This window comes from Salvelinus sp. IW2-2015, unplaced genomic scaffold, assembly GCF_002910315.2.
Source record: "Salvelinus sp. IW2-2015 unplaced genomic scaffold, ASM291031v2 Un_scaffold3541, whole genome shotgun sequence".
Lineage (NCBI taxonomy): Eukaryota > Metazoa > Chordata > Actinopteri > Salmoniformes > Salmonidae > Salvelinus > Salvelinus sp. IW2-2015.
In genome coordinates this window covers 61,734-69,923 of record NW_019944821.1, presented here as the reverse complement: position 1 = coordinate 69,923, position 8,190 = coordinate 61,734, and the positions used below count along the sequence as shown (strand labels likewise).

The 8,190-nt window shown below is 43.6% G+C and overlaps 1 protein-coding gene and 1 long non-coding RNA gene across 2 annotated transcripts in view; both read left to right on the top strand.

Annotated features, from left to right (window-relative positions):
• Positions 1 to 8,190, top strand: part of LOC112076062 (caspase b-like) — a 119,899-nt gene that overhangs the window by 78,409 nt on the left and 33,300 nt on the right. The gene's annotated exons all lie outside the window — the stretch shown is intronic.
• Positions 6,083 to 6,875, top strand: LOC139025908 (uncharacterized). The gene is made up of 2 exons (XR_011477580.1): positions 6,083 to 6,280; positions 6,515 to 6,875. It is a non-coding gene; the product is annotated as an uncharacterized lncRNA (long non-coding RNA).

The window sequence follows — 8,190 nt, the reverse complement described above, 5'->3', positions numbered from 1 at the left end:
GGGCCAAGGCAGGTAGGAGACCTGCGCCCACTTCCCATGCTTACCGTGGAGAGCGGAGTACGGGCAGACACCGTGTTACGCAGTAGAGCGCACGGTGTCTCCTGTACGTGTGCATAGCCGGTGCGGGTTATTCCACCTCCCCGCACTGGTAGGGCTAGATTGAGCATTGAGCCAAGTGCCATGAAGCCGGCTCTACATATCTGGCCACCAGTGCGTCTCCTTGGGCCGGCTTACATGGCACCAGCCTTACGCATGGTGTCCCCGTTCGCCTACATAGCCCGGTGCGGGTTATTCCACCTCCCCGCACTGGTCGGGCGACGGGGAGTATTCAACCAGGTAAGGTTGGGCAGGCTCGGTGCTCAAGGGAGCCAGTACACCTGCACGGTCCGGTTATTTCCGGCGCCACCTTCCCGCCCCAGCCTAGTACCACCAGTGCCTACACCACGCACCAGGCTTCCAGTGCGTTTCCAGAGCCCTGTTCCTCCTCCACGCACTCTTCCTATGGTGCGTGTCTCCAGCCCAGTGCCTCCAGTTCGGCACCACGCACCAAGCCTCATGTGCGTCTCCAGAGCCCTGTACACACTGTTCCTTCTCCCGAACTCGCCCTGATGTGCGTGCCCTCAGCCCGGTGCCACCAGTGCGGTACCACGCACCAGGCCCATAGTACGTTTTGAGAATCCAGTGTGCCCTGTCCCTGCTCCCCGCACTAGCCTGAAGTTGCGTGTCCTTAGCCCGGTGCCTCCAGTTCCGGCACCACGCACCAGGCCTACAGTGCGCCTCATCCGGCCTGAGCCATCCGTCTCCCCAGCGCCATCTGAGCCATCCGTCTCCCCAGCGCCATCTGAGCCATCCGTCTCCCAGCGCCATCTGAGCCATCCGTCTCCCCAGCGCCATCTGAGCCATCCGTCCCCCAGCGCCATCTGAGCCATCCGTCTCCACAGCGCCATCTGAGCCATCCGTCCCACAGCGCCATCTGAGCCATCCGTCTGCCCAGTGCCGTCTGAGCCATCTGTCTGTCCCGAGCCATTAGAGCCGCCCGTCTGTCCGCGAGCCGTCAGAGCCGTTCGTCAGTCAGGAGCCGCTAGAGCCATTCGTCAGTCAGGATCTGCCAGAGCCGCCAACCAGACAGGATCTGCCAGAGAGCCAACCAGACAGGATCTGCCAGAGCCGCCAACCAGACAGGATCTGCCAGAGCCGCCAACCAGACAGGATCTGCCAGAGCCGCCAACCAGACAGGATCTGCCAGAGCCGCCAACCAGACAGGATCTGCCAGAGCCGCCAACCAGACAGGATCTGCCAGAGCCCGCAACCAGACAGGATCTGCCAGAGCGCCAACCAGACAGGATCTGCCAGAGCCGCCAACCAGACAGGAGCAGCTAGAGCCGTCAGCAAGCCATGAGCGTCCAGAGCCGTCAGCCAGCCATGAGCGTCCAGAGCCGTCAGCCAGCCATGAGCGTCCAGAGCCGTCAGCCAGCCATGAGCGTCCAGAGCCGTCAGCCAGCCATGAGCGTCCAGAGCCGTCAGCCAGCCATGAGCGTCCAGAGCCGTCAGCCAGCCATGAGCGTCCAGAGCCGTCAGCTAGCCATGAGCGTCCAGAGCCGTCAGCCAGCCATGAGCTGCCCCTCAGCCCAGAGCTGCTATTTATCCAGAACTGCCCCTCAGTCCGGAGCTGTCTCTCTGTCCTGAGCTACCTCTTTATCCTGACCTACCTCTCTGTCATGAGCTACCTCTCTGTCATGAGCTACCTCTCTGTCATGAGCTACCTCTCTGTCATGAGCTACCTCTCTGTCATGAGCTACTCTTCATGACTACCTCTCTGTCATGAGCTACCTTATCCCGGTGCTGCCCCTTATCTTGAGGTTACTCGTTAAAGTAAGTGGGTGTAATAGGAGGGTGGTCATTCTAAGGGGAAACGTAAGCTGGGATTGACTATGGTGGGGTGGGGACCTCGCCCAGAGCCTGAGCCACCACCGTGGTCAGATGCCCACCCAGACCCTCCCTGGACTTTGTGCTGGTGCGCCCGGAGTTCGCACCTTAAGGGGGGGGTTATGTCACGTTCCTGACCTGTTTTCTGTTAGTTTTTATGTGTTAGTTGGTCAGGACGTGAGTGTGGGTGGGCAGTCTATGTTTTCTGTTTCTATGTTGGTTAATGGGTACCTGATATGGTTCTCAATTAGAGGCAGGTGGTTTTCATCTCCTCTGATTGAGAATCATATTAAGGTAGGTGTTTTCACATGGTTTGTGGTGGGTGGTTGTTTCCTGTCTCTGTGTCTGTACTCTGCACCAGATAGGACTGTCTCGGCTTTCACGTTTGTTATTTTGTTATTTGTTAATGTTCACAGTTTATTATTATTATTAAACATGTTGAACAATAACCGCGCTGCATTTTGGTCCTCTCCTTCACCTCTGGAAGAAGCCGTTACAATGGGTAAACTCTGATAGCCGGTCCGAGTGAAAAGAGTAACGCTCCTAATACTTTCAATGCATTTATCTGAAAAAGGTGGGTCAACTGTGTTTACCCTCCACTAGACCTACACCACTGCTGGTAGCCTACACTCTCAGACGAGGCAATTTTACACACATCAACACACGCAGAACAGGTAGCCTACATTCAACATAATACATGAGTTGAATCAAAACATGTTTACACCCTAGTTCATGAGTTGTCCATAATTCATGAATGTTTGGAGTCTTCACAGATCATGTGACATAAAACACTACCTTTCTTTCCTTACATTAATTACATTTGACAGTTTTATTTGTCATTATTAAGAATTGAAGACATTATTTTGTTTTTGTGTGCCCATGAGAACTGTTTTCACAGTGAAACATAATTCAATTTATGTAGGCATAGTTACACTGACAGTGTATTTTCAGAGATCAAGATAGAGGATTATTACATTATTTAAATTCAATGTTCTAATTCAATTGTTAAATTATTAATAATGACAAATTAAACTGTCATTAATGGATCGCGGGAAAAGAGCAGGAATAGGTTTTTGTAGGCTACAGTCCAAGCTACGTCTTCCAATGGTGCGACTGCTGTCAGTATCAAACTTGAATAAACGCTGCGAGGTAAGGATGACGGCGATACGGATATCACTTAATATTGATCTACATAGCGCATGGATGTGAATCACACTGCTGCTCTCTCATTTACCTTATGGATTGTGGTTGTTGTGGATGGATGTTCACAATCTAAATGTGTATTTGAACCAATATGGTTGAATTCAAGAAGTTCAAGCTGAAAAATACACTCTTGCAACAGCTGCATAGTGCGGATCCCAGCCTATGGAATAAAAGTTGGACTTGCTTTTTTTGCTAAAACTTTTGATAGGCTTAAAGGGCCAATCTGTAGTTGCTACATCCATTTTTGGACTTATAAATTATAAATACAGTACCAGTCAAATGTTTGGTCACACCTACTCATTCAAGGGTTTTTCTTTATTTTGACTATTTTCTACATTGTAGAATAATAGTGAAGACATCAAAACTATGAAATAACACAGAAGGAATCATGTAGTGAACAAATCAAAATATATTTTGTATTTGAGATTCTTCAAAGTAGCGACCCTTTGCCTTGATGACAGCTTTGCACACTCTTGGTAAAACATGCCATTCCATGAGAACAGCATTTATTTTTCAACTCAAATCAATGAGCCCAATCAGTCCTCCATGACAACAATATCATAGACAACAGAGTAGGCTGGCTAAGTCCTTCGTTTTGGGGTCATGCTCAGGTAAAACGATTTGGCTAATCTATACTTCCATATTTCCAAGTCCTATTCTTGAACATCAAGGGGTATAACATTATTGGAGTGACTGGAATCCTGATGGACTTTGGTTTTTAATGTAAAGATATAATTGAATAGTTTTATTATATTGGGTTGAAAGTGATGGGTTATAAGAAGCCTACATAACCAACCCATAAAGTCAAATGTAACATCCATATATGGCCAGCTATGTACACTTTAACATTGATTTATCCTGCAATAGATGTCGTTCAATTGGTCACATGCATTTTTGTCTTCTTCTAATGTCTCTTAAGGGGAAAGTAATCTAAAAGTAACGGAATGTAATCAGATTACGTTACTGAGTTTGGGTAATCCGAAAGTTACGTTACTGATGACCATTTTGGACAAGTAACTTGTAACTGTAACGGATCATATTTAGAAAGTAATCTACCCAACCCTGACGGTTTATTTGAGCTCCCCCATAATTCGCACCCATGACTAATTTCCTCTATGTTCACTCACATTCCAGAAGAGGTGCTGGGAAATTCGCTGGAAGGCTCTTCACTCTCCTCCCCTGCTGGCTTCCTTTCCTTCTCAGAGGCAGCTAACTCCTACACACACACACACACACACCACACACAATCTGTCTTGACTGAAGTATTTTCTATTGAGGACCACATTGAGGGTCTAGGCGTGTAATAAAACTTAATGGATGAGATAGTCATTGTTGAGAACACTATGTCTCTTGACAACATCTCTTGATTGAAATCTCAACAGTTTACCAGTTAACGTTACAAAGTAAATCATAAACGATTTCCGCTTTATTCGCTACTTCGAATGACGTGCCAAGTGCTAGCTATGAATTAATATGATATTACTGCGTTATGAATTCATAGCAAGATTAGAATATATAGTTCATAGGCCTACAATAAAATGTCTATTACATCACATCTTCTTGCATTTAATCATGTAAATCACTTTTTCCGATACTTTGATCGAGTCAATCTCGCACTTCCATGTTGCTGTAAGTGAAATTTCCAAATCAAATCAAATCAAATCAAATTTTATTAGTCACATACACATGGTTAGCAGATGTTAATGCGAGTGTAGCGAAATGCTTGTGCTTCTAGTTCCGACAATGCAGTAATAACAACAAGTAATCTAACCTAACAATTCCACAACTACTACCTTATACACACAAGTGTAAAGGGATAAAGAATATGTACATAAAGATATATGAATGAGTGATGGTACAGAACGGCATAGGCAGATGCAGTAGATGGTATAGAGTACGGTATATACATATGAGATGAGTACTGTAGGGTATGTAAACATAAAGTGGCATAGTTTAAAGTGGCTAGTGGTACATGTATTACATAAAGATGGAAAGATGCAGTAGATGATATAGAGTACAGTATATACATATACATATGAGATGGGTAATTTGAAACGGATACAATGTAGCCTACTTAACTGTATCAACAAACTTTTCAGGGTCGTTTACAGATAAAATAGCAACATACTAAGTTTCCTTTCCAAACTATAAACAAACTTTTCAGGGACGTTTACAGATAAAATGCAACATACTAAGTTTCCTTTCCAAACTATAAACAAACTTTTCAGGGACGTTTACAGATAAAATAGCAACATACTAAGTTTCCTTTCCAAACTATATTGTCTTACTTTTGATGAGTCCATTTTCAGACACTCCAGGCGCAGCCAGCCGACTGTAAAATAATGAAGCCTTGTGGCAGAGCGCTACCGTTTCCTTTCGTTTTGAGCAGCCCAGCCCATCCCATGACACATCCTACCTATAGGTCTCTAGTAGTGCGTCGCCCTCTTGTGGATAAACTGACACCAAACCAAAATAGGTGTGAGAGTCAGTCAAGAGACCATGGTTAAACCTTTCTAATCGAGCTGCGAAGTCGATATAACATCTCTGATATGATCTTGTTCTTTATGTTTCCAGTTGGACCACAGGTTGTATTTGTAATAAAATAATATTTTGACTCTTGGCTTTGTAGGATTTATTTAAGATATGAAGAATGCATACAATATATATGTTTCCTGCGTATACCCTCCTGATTCAGGGAATCCTCCAACAGGGATTTTGGGAAAACGAGGGAATTTATTAAAATATTCAGCAATTTTGCAACCCTATGTAGGACACTTATCCCTATCTCTAGGGCCCCCTGGTGGTTCAGCGGGACATTACACTGTAATGTGTGATGATGGGAAGAGGTGGAAGAGGTGGAGGAAGAGGAAGAGGAGGAGGAGCCATGGGCATGTGATGCTGTGAGGGAGGAATGCGAGAGAGATATAGATATTGTTGCGTCAAAAAACAGAACACTCAAAACATGAGCACAATGTTAGCTCTTCCTTTAAAGAACTCCAGGCCTCAAGAGGGCACGGGTGGAACTAAAAAATTGAGCCAGGATTTCTGGAGGGACTACTTTTACATGCGCACCTGGCAGATAAGCATGGGTATAAAATGTTTGGTCCTCAACATACACACAGCTCATTGTTCAACCCTAAAGACGCAACTGGTATGTAATGTTTGGAATTATTTATTATGTTGCATSCAGTGCTTAGCACAATTTACATGTTTAACTCTGGTAGGAGTGGTGACTTCTTTTGTTGTGGATATTTTCTGACTGCAGAAGTAATTGCTAGAAGTGCTAGATTAAATTGTTTAAACGTTTACTTTATTCAAAGCCATGCTTTGTTGCTGTGTCATGCATTGTTTGTGTAAAATAATGCATGTTTATTCTCTGTTTAAGGTTATCAACCTATTCCTATTCCTTATTCCTCTGTCATTCAACTACTCTATTCAACAAATCAACATATTCAGCAAATGGCATCAACACCATAATAAAACACTGGAAAGGAATTGAGTTGTCCCTTTGCATCCTTCACGGGTTGAGCAAGCCGTTTTCAAGCATGTTCAATTGTAGAAATTAATGATAGCATAAATGTAAATGTTTGCATTTGTAGCATGAAGTGAGTTGATGACTTCGTGTTTGTGGGGTGGATATGAATTGACGGGAAAATGTAAATATACACTGAACAAAAATATAAATACAACATGTAAAGTGTTGGTCCCATGTTTCATGAACTGAAATAAAAGATCCCAGAAATGTTCCAGATGCACAAAAAGCTTATTTCTCTCAAATGTTGTGTATACGTGCAAGTAACCAACAATTTACGACGTTTGGAATGAGACTAACATGAGGTAAAGAATAATTAAATAATCAGAAGACTAATTGATCAATATTAAAATATCTGAAAGTTGTATTAGGAAAATTAAAACTTTGTAATCTGAATATTTTCCTTGGTGCCCCGACTTCCTAGTTAATTACAGTTACATGATTAATCAGTTTAATCGCGTAATACTAATTACAGAGAATCTTTGATAAAAACTAAGTCTTAATTTAATGATAGTAAAGACACGCCACAACTAACGCCCAGGACCGAGTTTTGAAACCCTGGTCTATTCTAAGCACTAAGGTTAATAGAGTATATGAATATTGTTTCCAGAGAAAAGTTATATATTCTTTGTATCTGGAAGTGTGAGCTGTCAGATTCAATTAAACTCGCATGTTCTGTGACTGAGTGACATTTGAATTGCACTAAATTCATATATACTTCCTGTCACTCAAATTCTTATTCTACGTCCTGTGGGGTGTTGCCAATTGAATTCTAATTCAACTCATGAGTTGAATTGGAGTCTATCTAAAATGCAGATTTGAGCACAACCCTGGTGTATAAAATATAGTGTTTTTCAATTGCATAATCTATACTGAACAAAAATATAAACGCAACAATTTCAACAAATTTACTGAGTTAGTTCATATTACGGAACGGTCAATTCAAATCAATAAATTAGACTCTAATCTATGGATTTCACGATTGGGCAGGGGCGCAGCCATGGGTGGGCTTGGGAGGGAATAGGCCCACCCACTTGGGAGCCAGGCCAGCCAATCAGAAGGAGATTTTCCCACAAAAGGGCTTAATTACAGACAGAAATACTCCTCAGTTTCATACCCTGTCCAGTTGGCTGGTCTCTGATGATCCCGCAGCTGAAGCCGGATGTGGAAGTCCTGGGCTGGTGGTTATATGTTGTCGGTGGTTGTGAGGCCGGTTGGACGTACTGCCAAATTCTTTATAATGACATTGGAGGTGGCTTTTGTAGAGAAGTTAACATTAAATTATCTGGCAACAGCTCTGGTGAACACACCTGCAGTCAGCATGCCAATTGCACACTCCCTCAACTTGGGACATTATATTTTGGGACAAAACTACACATTGAGTGGCCTTTTATTGTCCCTAGCACAAGGTGCACCGTGTAATGATAATGCTGTTTAATCAGCTTCTTGATATGTCACACCCGACAGGTGGATTGATTATTCTGGCAATTGAGAAGTGCCACTAACATGGGTGTTAACAAAATTATACA